Source organism: Siphateles boraxobius, unplaced genomic scaffold (assembly GCF_051911475.1).
Source record: "Siphateles boraxobius isolate OS27281-9 unplaced genomic scaffold, OSU_SipBor_1 104, whole genome shotgun sequence".
NCBI classification, from domain to species: Eukaryota; Metazoa; Chordata; class Actinopteri; order Cypriniformes; family Leuciscidae; genus Siphateles; species Siphateles boraxobius.
This window is the reverse complement of record NW_027508705.1, coordinates 2,470,296-2,483,058: the sequence shown is the minus strand read 5'-3', so window position 1 is coordinate 2,483,058 and position 12,763 is coordinate 2,470,296. Positions and strand designations below refer to the sequence as shown.

Genomic DNA, 12,763 nt, shown 5'->3' with positions numbered 1-12,763 from the left:
GATGCTTTCAGACCGTTTTAAACATTGCACACCTTAAAAAGCCTCACAGCTGAGCTTTCTATTTGTCATGCCAGAACTAATGACTGTGGCTGAGGGTTTCAGCTTTATGTGAACAGAAGGGATGGAATTACAGCACATACTGACCTTCACACCGTCACATGCCCACACAGATGCTGCATAGCTTCATTTCAGAGGAATCTGACATTGTACAGGCAGATTGTACACTTAATTAAGCTGCTTTGATTAAACCTAACTCTGCACCACAGATAAGTCAGGTCTCCAAGTCAGATGTGCTCCAATTGTGAATTTTGATACAAAAAAAATTAGAAGTAAATAACATTACTACTAGAACTGGGTATTATAAAGAATATCAATAATTTATGTATTGATGTATTTATTATTATTTTGGCAGCAATCTAAAATGAACCTGTCTTTTTTTTTTGGCCACTGTTTTCTAAAGATGCTAACATTTTCATATAAAGCTGTTAGACAAGAGAGATCACACATTTTTTCCGCATTTGCTACGCATTGAATATGCATGAAATATTCAATGTTGCCAAATTCAATACCACCAGATCCTCACATACTGTACATAGTGATATTTGATATGTGGGCAGCTCCACATTGCTAAATTTGATCATGTTATGTGACTTTCAGGTGATTCAAATTGTATGTTTCAGTCAAATATTTAAGATACTTTTCAGAGTGTGAGCTGCTGTTGTATGTAGTATGTACTTTTTCAATTTTGCTGGATTTTTACTGGATACGAAAACGTAGAAAAGATACTTTTATCATTTTTTATGGAAGCCTGTTTCAGTAACGGAATAAAAAAATAAAAAGGTAATTACGCCTTATCATCTGACAATTCTGACTTTTTTTCTCAGAATTGCATGATATGAACTCGCAATTGCGAGTTATAAAGGCAAAATTGCGAGATATAAACTTTGCGACTTTATATCATGCAATGCTGACTGTTTTTCTTGCAATTCTGACTTCATTAAATGCAATTTCGAGTTAATATCTCGCAATTCTGACTTTTGTTCTCATATTTGTGAGTTTAAATCTCGCAATTCTGACTTTATAACTTGCAATTGTGAGTTTATATTTCGCAATTCTGTCAGAATAAATAATAATAACAATACTTGTCAGAATTGTGAGATAAAAACTTGAAATTGCAAAAAAGTTTATATCATGCAATTCTGAGAAAAAAAAAGTAACAATTATCTTTTAAAATGTTTTAGTCTGCGGTGGAAACAAGCTTTGATAATTCTGACATTATTTGTCATGCTTAAAAACAATAGTGCTTAATATTTTTCACAAAGCGTGAGAAGTCTGGATTGCATGAGTTTGGATAGTCAGACAACAGGACATTCTGCAGTCTGCATTGTTTTGTGAAGTGGCCACTGAGCCAATGTGACACCCATTTCCGGCACCTCACACACTTCCTCGTACTGTTGATTCAGACAGAGAGCATTCTCAGTTCCCTGATGACCTGCATATCAGATGATACAGACCTAGTAAAACAGCCTGTTTAAATAAACTCATCTTTTTAGAGATGACAAGCAAAATGTGTGATCCTGTGAGCCATGAGTTGTGTTGGGACTTGGTCTTGGTTTAGTTTTTGTACCTTGCCAGGTTTAAAATCATGAAACATGAAATGGTGTTCACAACCCATTTTGAATTCCATAGCAGCAATATGAACACTGCAACAATAGTATAATATTAATTTATATATTATTAATGTACATTAATTAAAAATTGTGTGTGTGTGTGTGTGTGTGTGTGTGTGTGTGTGTGTGTGTGTGTGTGTGTGTGTGTGTGTGTGTGTGTGTGTGTGTGTGTGTGTGTGTGTGTGTGTGTGTGAATTAAATATGAATTACAGTTTAGTAGTCATTTTACAAAAATATCCGACAGCCACTACTGAATAATCAGAACCAAGTATTTCAGAACCAAGCAATGCAATAAGACCAGGAATTTGTTGTGTATTGAATAAGTAAAAAGGGGCAATTTTGACTATGACCTTAAACCGTTAAGGCCCTGATATACTTTAAGCGAAATCGAAGAACAAACTAGTGTGAGTCATTTCCAACAAAATCAGGCCAAAACATGTTTGTTTCTGAAGTTTAAAACGGCTTGCTAAAGCGAACTCTACAGAAAAGTTAACTCTGGCTGGTTAAACTCCTTCCAACTATCATTGGTCTGTGGCGAATGCGTAATATGTGGGCGTGGCTCTGAGGCTCCGCCTTCTTTGACATGGAAATCCATGACATGGAGTTCAGTCCATTGAGGTCAGGCGTCCGTGAGTGAAACATGAACACACTGGAGGAGTTGCTTTATGCACTTCTGATGAAATGAGACTGCTTTTTTCATGTTTAATACAGTAAAGCAGAGGTGGACAAAGTACACAACTTCCGTACTTGAGTGAAAGTACAGATACTACATGTCAAATATGACTCCTTTACAAGAAAAAGTTGTAAAGACCGTTTTTTACTTAAGTAAAAGTACAGATGTACTTGCTTTTAAAAGTACTTAAGTATCAAAAGTATCAAAAGTAAATGTCAATGCATTGTTTTATTATTGTTGCATTGTTGTATGTAATACTTACAGTATCATATGCCTCTGAATCTATGCCTGCCTACCCTGATATCAATATCACATTTATTTCTAGAACACAGTTCCAGTAGTGGGATTGAATGTGAGATTGAATAAGTGCACTCAACAACGTCCACAATGGTTCCGGACACCCAAATGGCTGTTCCCTCAAATATTGCCCTATTTAAAGTCTCTATGAAACGTTTTTTGGCTTTTAGTATGAATATGTTAGCCTTACTTATATCTATAAGCTTGTGTGCTCCAAAACAATGACAAAATCCGCATTTAGAAGACCAAACCCAACGTTGAAAATGAAAATCAGGTTAATGTCAGATAGGGCTGCACGATTCATGCTAAAATGTGAATCACGATTTTTCTCCATGGGAATTGAGATCACGATTCTCTTACACGATTCTCATTTCAACCAAAATTTACTGCACTCAAGTACAAAAAAAAAAAAAAAAAATTAACACCGGTCATTCAGTATAATAAAGTGCAGAAGTAACAAAAAAAATGTCTCTTTTCGTTATTTTAGACCCCTTAAAGTGAATCATTTTAAAGCTTTATGTTGTTGAACATAAGATAACATTAACATCTACAATAACAAATAAAAATAACTAAACAGAAGCTGTGCTTTTTGCTCCAATTGGCACAGAACCTTAAAGGTTCTTGGCCAAGAACACTAACCTACCAACATTTTGAGGTTTCAGGGAGGAACGCAGGCATGTTACAATGTTCCCCCTGTGGTAAAAACCCTTTCTGATGGGGGACTTGTAACAGTGATAGAGAGGTATTTCCTTGCCAGCACAGACAGTTTTGGATATTGCTTTTATAGAAGTTTGTTTCGTCTAGCCGCTAGTACTTTGTGATTTAGCAGTTTTGTTTTTAACCATCTCATACTGTAGTTTAGGATAAGTTTTTAATTGAGATACGTTTTATAATATAACTTTGCTTTTCATTTATTACTTAAAGCTCACTTGAAGTTTTTCGATAGCTACATTAAAAACTAATAGCCTAACTGATAAAGTTCACATTATTTAAAACAAGAGAACAGTCATTAATAAAATAAGAACAAATACACAAATTACAAGCAGAGATGAATACTAAATAACAAAGTTTACAAAGTCTAACAGTAGTATTCAAGTACAGAAATTAAGCCTAAATGTAAAATAACACTATTTGTTCACTGTATGAATTAAATATAGTTTCATCTTTGTTAAAGCTGTATTTTGTTGTTTTATTAATATCAATAACACAGAAAATGGTGTATGTATATATATTAAGTGTGTGCTGTCACTTTAAGACCGACTGCACAGACTGGAAAAAAATGACAAACATCCATTTCTTTCTCAACTGTTCACTTATGACATAAACGAGAGAATAGTTGTTGAGACGTCCATTTAGACAGGTATTTTGATAATTTTGTGTTTATGTGTCCGTTCAAGGGCAAGGAAACGCGAAAGAGGAATCAATTCTGTATCCGAGCGTTGTCTGACACGCGCCTCTCTCTCTCTCTCTCTCTGTGCGCTTCGAGTGTGTGTGGCTGGGGGCTGTGCGCACAGATAACGCGCGAGTCCCGGTTTTCGTCTCTTCTTCTGCGATTAAAATTGTTTGAATGTGTAAATTGGCAAGACAATACACGTCCAAATGATAAACTTTCACTCTATGATGGTTATATTTAGCAGTGAATCCGCGAATCACATGCGTGCCGAACCGCAGAACCGAAGTGCGATCCACTCCACCCTTAGTGCGTTATCTCGTTGAATATCATTGGCAGAATCGTAGAAATGCAGGATTAAGATCGCATGGGGGGTTGAATCGAGATTGCGATCTTTTAACGATTAATCGTGCAGCCCTAATGTCAGACTCCAACATCAGATTGACGTTAATCTCCAACGTTGGACAGACTGTGGATGAAAATGAAAATCGGGTTGACGTCAGAAACCAACATCAATCGGGACGTCAACACCACTTTCATTTCCAACCACAGTCTGTCCAACGTTGGAGATTAACGTCAATCTGATGTTGGAGTCTGACATTAGGGCTGCACGATTAATCGTTAAAAGATCGCAATCTCGATTCAACCCCCCATGCGATCTTAATCCTGCATTTCTACGATTCTGCCAATGATATTCACTCATGTAAACAAAATCATCCTCTGACGGACTACTTTCTACTCAAGGACCTTGACAGAAATGTAGTGGAGTAAAAAGTACGATATTTGTGTTTCAAATGTAAAGAAGTTAGAGTAAAAAGTTTCCAGAAAAAAATAATACTAAAAGTAAAGCACAGTTACTCAAAAACTGTAATTAAAGGGATAGTTCACCCAAAAATGTAAATTCTGTCAGTGTTTACTCTACCTCATGTTGTTCAACCCCGTAAGACCTTCGTTCATCTTCGCAACACGAATTAAGATATTTTTGATTAAATCTGAGAGCTGGATGACTCCTCCATAGGCTTCTAAGGGATTGAAACTTCCCAGCTCCGAAAAGTTATTAAAGACATCGTTAAAATAGTCCAAGTGACTGCAGTGACTCAATCTTAAGTTTATCAAACGACGAGAATACTTTTTGTGCGCAAAAACAAACAAAAATAACGACTATTTCAACTATTCATGTCCTTCTCTGTGGGCCTCGAGTCAGTTAACGTAGTGTGATAGCGTTGAGCTACGTCACACGTAGGCTCACTATTGGCCGATGCTGGTCATGTGTGTGATGGGTGTGACGTACAACAACAGAAGCTTACGCTATTACACTAGTGAACTGACTCGGGACCCACAGAGAAGGAAATTAATAGTTGAAATAAAGTCGTTATTTTTGTTTGTTTTTCCTCACAAAACAATAGTTTTTGGGTGAACTATCCCTTTAAGTTAATGTACTTTGTTACGGTCCACCTCTGCTGTATTGCTGCTTGCTTTTAAACTATGTATTATATAAAGTGTATAAATAAAAGTGACGTGACTTGACTGGAGTGTCGAATTGCAGAGCTTGTACAAACATATCTATATTGCTACATCAGATGGTTTCTTAACTGCTGTTTTCTCACCGCTGTCATTTTTGTGTGTTTATTTTGCTATTAGGAGGAAAGCGTGCGGCACATATTTACATATTCAACTAAACACTGCTCTCAGCTAACAGAATATCGCTGGTCACATATTTCAAACTTCTTTTTACCTTTAAGGAAAGACTGAAAAATAACTTGGCCGTGAGTATATCGGGGTCTTTAGGTAGAGTAACAGACAGCAAGGTGTGAAAGACAGACAGATAGAGTTCATGGGAAAAGGGAAAAACATCAATTTTGTTGAGGGAAAAAAACATTTCCTTCCTGGAACAGCCAAATCTCAGTAAATCTGAAGACGACTGTAAGAGAACACCATGAGACACAACTGTGCATCAAAAGAGAGCTCTGTAGAGACATGTCATCTTCCAATTAGAGCTATTTCTGGAGGCCGATTGCCAGCTCCGCAAGACAAGAATGCACAAACACAACTAATTATTTAGATTGTGTGTTTTCAAACCTGAAACTGGAGTTGGTTTCATTCAATGGTGTCCTCATTCACAGGTTCTCAGGCCCAGAGCGTCTCTGAAACAGACATTTGCTTGGGTTACTGAAATGCGATTTGTCAGTTTTGCAACATGATCTATGAAGAGCAAGAAATGTAAAAATAAACATAAGCACCAAAACAGGACAAGAATTGAATCTAATCAAAAATTGAATCCATCTGGTCAGAAAATCCTGACAAGCATGTGAATAATAAAAGTGAATTTATTTATACCCCATGGGGATTATACAGAAGAAAAAAATATATGCACTGAATAACTAACAATAGGCTGTTGAGATATTAATACAAAATGCAAAACACAAAGTAGTTTTTATGTAACTGCTCTAAAATGAATTCAAACGGTTTTCTTTAATCTTCAATCGGGTTAACCTTTTGTTACAACCCTGAAATCTAGAGAGAGAAAATTAACAAGGACTTTTTGCTAAGAATGTTTTTGAGTGACAAAATCAATTGATTAAATCACAGTTTTACATTGATTTATTGAAACAGACCGTTTGAACTGATTGGCAGAAATGAATCTCTAATTGCTACAGAAACACCATTTAAAACATTTGCATCCTGAAATATTAAAGATTCCAGCTCAATAGTGAAAAACAGCACGAGTAGAAATTGGGATTGTATAAATGTAAAACATCTAGCCTCCGGTTTATAAATTCACAAACTTTGTAAACTCCAAGTGAACTCCTGCTTTCTTTTGGTCTGCCACGAGACACGCATCACAAGTTATATTAATATTAATAATCTCAGTCGGCGCGTTCACTCAGAAATCACCTCATTCAGTCACAATTGTTCTTCTTTGCCTAATCAACACAGAGACTGCTCATTAGCAGTGTTTCCACAGGCCTCCTCCCTCACACTTACACCGCACAATGATGAACTCCTGCACGACACACACACTGTGTGCAAGAGTCATTACAGCAAATGACTGTATAGAGTGTCAGGTCACTGGAAAAGGCGACAATTTGGTTAAATATTATCGAAGGTAAAGCCTGTAGATAGAATGGTAACTGGTACATGCTCAGGGTAATAAGCAATAATATAAGTTTAGATTAAGGACACTGCACCATAGTAGATAATGGGTTTTTTTTATGTTATCAAATATTACAACAAAACGAAGTACAACATGGAATTTAACCATTTGGCCCTTTTCCTTACATTACAGAATGTATAAAAATAAAATGGCTCTCTTTATTTGCCCAACACTGAGGGAAAAAAACATGAACTCACAACTGACCTGATTTAGTTTCTTAAAATAACTAACAACTTTATTTCTACTTTGGAAAGCAAAAAAGTAATTTTGGAAGAATATCTTGAATGATCTGTTCAGACTATCAATAAGTAACAACTTTCACGCTTAATTCAATGTATAACTTTTAAGTTTCTTTTAATATTCATAGTTTAGTAAATGAAATGGGCAGAAATCTTATTTCTCCATATTTTGCCATTTTTATTTGTTTTTCATAAATCATTACTATTGGTCACACTTTACAAAACCCACAGACATGTAAATATTTAACCAACGGGAAAAAAGGGCTTGTGTCTAAACCTCGTAACTCCATTGGATCCTCAAACTGTCAGTCAAACCTCATAACTCCGCCCACATCTATCGTGAATGAAATGGCGACAAAAAGTACAGCGCTTTCTTTACTATGTATAAAGGCTAATATGTGTAATGTATTTGAGGAGTGGAGAAGAGAATGTTAGCATTGGTCGTCGAGTCACAGTCAATACTGTCTGAAATATCCTATGTGCAGAACTTCATCTTTATTAACATGAGAAAAAAACTAAACGCCTACATAGCCACAGTAAACTTTATAATCTGTAAGTTGATGAAAACGTACTGCGATGCACTTACTGCCTACAGAGTCACCGTTCTAATGACTGACAATACACTTAAAGTACTGTAGTCAATCGTTTTATCCCTTAAAACTCATCTTTGATCACCAAAATTAGATGTTTAAAAGATTTTACCTTGAAAAAAGTCTTCATTCAATAGCTTGAATGTAACTCTAACCCTTGCCTCATTTAGTATACGCAGTTCTATGAATATGCAAATGAGCCCCGCCTCCACTCACTCACTCCGCTTAGAGATCCACTCGTTGATCTGATTGGTTACAAGGTAGTTTGTGACGTCAGAAACACAAGCGATTTCAATCTGTGTTTGTGAGACTGTCTTTGGTTCACTGCAGTTTTAAGAAGAAAATACACTCGACTACAACCTCTCTACTCCAAGCAATGGTGTTGACATGCTTTAAGCATGTGCAAATTCATATTAAAGGATGAAACTCCCCTCTTTCAGCTCAAGTCTAGCTCACAATCTTTTTGAAAAATGCAACTTAAATGGGCGTGGATGTCTGTGAGAAGAAGGGAGGGAGTGTGTGTGTCACGGCAGGGGAGAGGGGGAACTGACATCAGCCAGTGGCCAATGCATATCGACTGTCACTAAAAATCAGTGGTAAAACGTGAGGAAATGCTAGATTTTTTTTTATAGCTGTCAAGTTAAAGTCTAAAATACACTGACACTTTATTATTGTCCTTTCAAAAGTAACTGAGCAGGCAACTGTAGCCGGGCATCTGCTACATATATTAGCCTACAGTAATCGTAATTCTATTTAATGTACATGTATAAATATAATCTCATTATAAAATATATAGTTGTTTATATACACACACTATAAATGCATATATTTGAAAATAATTAATTTTCCGCTTAAAAAAAACGTTCCGTGCATAGCCTAGATCAACGCGCCCCCTGAACCCCAATAATAAAGATGGACAGTGACATAAAATTTGCAGTGGCAGCAGTACGCAGGGCTCTGTGGAGGTGGAGGACTTCTCTCCTCCTGAATCCCCAGCGCTAAATAGTGACATAATAGATGCCGGTGCAGGCTACATTTTAGACACACACATACCTCTGAAGGGATAGTAAAGTCCTCAGGACTCAAGACGTAACTTGCATTGGTCTTTAACAAGGCCAAAGTCCACCATTCTCCAGTTCTCGAAGCTCTCTCTCGAGAAACATGTTTGCTGCACACATACAATTTAGATGTGTCCGTGGTTGATGGCCAACCAACCGCCCGGAGCCAGAGTCTAGCCCTCGCAGCATCGCGGGGAAACATATTCAACGCACTTGAACTTTTGCACCACGAAAACAAACACTTGCGTCCCATGATTGGCTCCCACATCTACTACGAGATATCACAGTTTGACATGTCTGTCATTGGAAAGATCCACGAGGTGTCATGAATAATTAAGAGACAGTGTCTTCTCATAGGATATGAAAACTCAGTCTCATTAATAATAATGAGACACATGATGAGTCATCAAAGCACTTACAGTGCTCTGCCACGTCACAGACACAGCGGGGAAAAAACTAAAATGTAACCATTTTCACCCTACTATTAAATCTAACAGATGCTAACATTGTCTTCAATGGTGTTCAACAGACATACCTCTGTTAAAATCTAAGAAAATGTGGTTTAGGGTTTCATGACCCTTTAAAAACACCACATTGACATAGAAAGCACATTAAAAACTTGATTTTCTCCACAGGGAGACTTTAAGTATGAAAGTTGCTGGTCAAAAACCTTGTAACTCCATTTGAACTTGATTTAGGTAAAATGTTAATAATATAATGACACATTCTAGAGTCTGACCATACAAAAAGCCACATAATCAACGTTGAAGACAGTGTTTAATTATAATAAAAAAATCCTCCCGTATTTATTTATTCATTTATTTTATTATGATATTTCCGCTTCCAATATTATAATGAAGGTTTGGTCCGTTTACCTCTTCTAGCTAATTCACCATGAATCGTGCAGTTCAACTAAACAAGTTTTGCTTGAGCATTTATTAATTCTGCAGTTTTGTTCTTCCAAATTCATCGTAAGTTTATTAAAAAGAGCGAAAGACTATTACTGTAGAAGACAACATTTTTTTTATATATATAAGTAAACTTTTATTTATTAATTCAGGTGCAATTATTATATAATATAAATTGCTATATCGGACTTATGTGCATTGCCCTTCAACAATATTTTTTTCACTATCAGTATTTATTTATCTATTAAGCCGCAGGACATTGTATAAGGTATAGTCTAATTAGTCTTATTTATTGTACAGTAATTGTTTTTATTATGTAAGAATGGTACTTCTTCGTTAAATATTTGTCTATGCTACTTGTACACTCATTTTCTCTGTTCTGTCTCTGCTGTTGCAAACCGTAATTTCCCCGCTGTGGGACAAATAAAGGTTTTCTTATCTTATCTTAACATATCCTGTCTTGAATATTCACAATCTCAGGGTCTAGAAAATCTGTGCCTAAAACTTACAATGTATGACTTTATAACATTTACAGTTTTTGCATTTGACACTTTCACTACGCACATTATCAGTATGTGAAAAGTGAACTCGTGACCTTGGCACGGTGCCATGCCCTACCCATGAAACACTGCTGCAATGCCAAAACATTCTCAATGCAATTACATTTTCATCAAGGAGACTGTAAATTACCCCTGGAGATGTTTTCAACTGTCAGCTGGAAAACATTTGCTCTCCCTGACCTGAAAGCATGCAATACTAAAGTATTGTTATAGAGGTGTGTTTTTTTTTCTCTTCCAGCATTCAGAGTCGTTTGCTGTGGATGAGATGCCTCTCCACAAGATATGGCCGAGAATATCAAACTAGAGGCCCGTGACTTATTGTGTACTAACGTTCAAAGGATTCTTTAAGAAAGAGTTTGTTTTCGTACCTGTTCATTAAAAATGAAAAACACTGTCCCCGTCTTGGAAAAATGAATCCTGCTGACGTAACCTAGGCTGTAGGGAAGTAAAATATTAACCGATAACGTCACGTCACATAACATGTTTTTAGCCCTTCACAATCCAGTCTAATCTTGTCCTGCCCTTAATTATTTCCACAGGTAAACATGTCAACCTTGATGTTAACTGAAATTAAATGGCTTTTAACTGCACAAAATCATGTTATATTGTACACTACTGTTCAAAAGTTTGAGTTTTTAATTAAAAAAATTGCTACTTTTATTAAGCAAGGATGTTTCATCTTTCAAATAAATGCTGTACCTATGAATTCTCTATTCTAATCCTGAATAATGCATCAAGGTTTCCACAAAAATATGAAGCAGCACAACAGTTTTCAACAATAATAATCAGAAATGTTGAGCAGCAAATCTGCATATTATACTGATTTCTGAAGGATCATGTGACACTGAAGACTGGAGTAATGATGCTGAAAATGCAGCTTTGATCACAGGAAAAAATTACATTTTAAAATATCTTACAGCTTTGTGCAGCCTTCTTTCACAAACATTTTTTTTTTCAATTCTTACCCGACCCAAACTTTTGAACAGCAATGTAAACGAACATGCCCACTTTTGACAACAGCATATTTGTAGATTAGAACAAATAGAGAAGCACAAGCCTGCCAATCCCAGCTGGCAGGATAACCCTGAATACATGAGTCAAGGATTCACTATCACTGAGCAAACAACAGGAAACATGGACGGTAGATCAAATGATTCAGGGATCGTTATTCAGGCCAACAGATGATTCAGTTTGTTCATCAACATGTTCATCGACTGCTGCAACACTCAGTCCTAAATGAGAAATTGAGTGACGAGTGGAAGAAAAACATGTCAATTTGCCTTGTAGCCCAAATGTTAAGTGTGCTGAAAGCAATGGTGTCTGGGAAATATAACAATACCCCGAAATATATTCTCTATATGCTGAGTTTGAAATCTGCAGAATGGATTTAAATGGGTAAAATATGTTTAATGGATCTGAGAATATTACAATACTATGAAACACTAAGACAACAACAAAAATCAATACTGAAAACAGAATTAAATTCGCCAAAACATCAGTGCGGTTACTGTTAAATTAAAAGTATTAAAAATTGTTTTTGTTCATTGAAAAAGCTGAAATAAAATAAGATTACAATAATAATAGTCAAATAAAAACTTAAACTTATATAAACTGAAATGAATTAGTTGAACTAAAATGAATGAAACTGAAATAAAAATAAATCTAACTAGAAATATTTGTAAATAACTAATAAAAATGACAAAACCGCATAAAACCACTCAAACTTAAAGAAACACTTATGGAACTATACATTGTACAGTTGTATGTTTTTGTTCAAAATTAACTTAATTTAAATTAGTCAATACATCATCAATCCGTCTTCCAAAAACATGTTTTTGTCTTACCCTGATACACTATTGTACGTCTATTATAAGTGTTTCTATTTTAGACCTGATGGGATGGGATTCGTGGTGATTTTGCGCATTTGCGTCACTCACTCGTGTGTCTCATCATATCTGCAAATAGAGGAAAGTTGCTCTGGATACTTTGCAGTGTGTCTGGTGTGTGTGTGTCTGGCATGGGAGGTCAGAGGTTAGTTGAGTGTTTGTGTTTGTGTGTGTGTGTGTGTGTGTGTGTGTGTGTGTGTGTGTGTGTGTGTGTGTGTGTGTGTGTGTGTGTGTGTGTGTGTGTGTGTGTGTGTGTGTGTGTGTGTGTGTGTGTGTGTGTGTGTGTGTGTGTGTTGACATGGAACAGTTAAAATCTCTGATCTTTGGAGAATCGCCCG

General features: G+C 36.1%; 1 protein-coding gene across 6 annotated transcripts in view; it reads right to left on the bottom strand.

Annotated features, from left to right (window-relative positions):
• tjap1 (tight junction associated protein 1 (peripheral)) overlaps positions 1 to 12,763 on the bottom strand; it is a 125,940-nt gene that overhangs the window by 56,607 nt on the left and 56,570 nt on the right. For all 6 annotated transcript variants that reach the window (XM_077247006.1, XM_077247007.1, XM_077247008.1 and 3 more), the window contains one exon: positions 6,110 to 6,174. The gene's annotated coding sequence lies outside the window, so the exon portion shown is untranslated. The remainder of the gene's footprint in view (positions 1 to 6,109; positions 6,175 to 12,763) is intronic.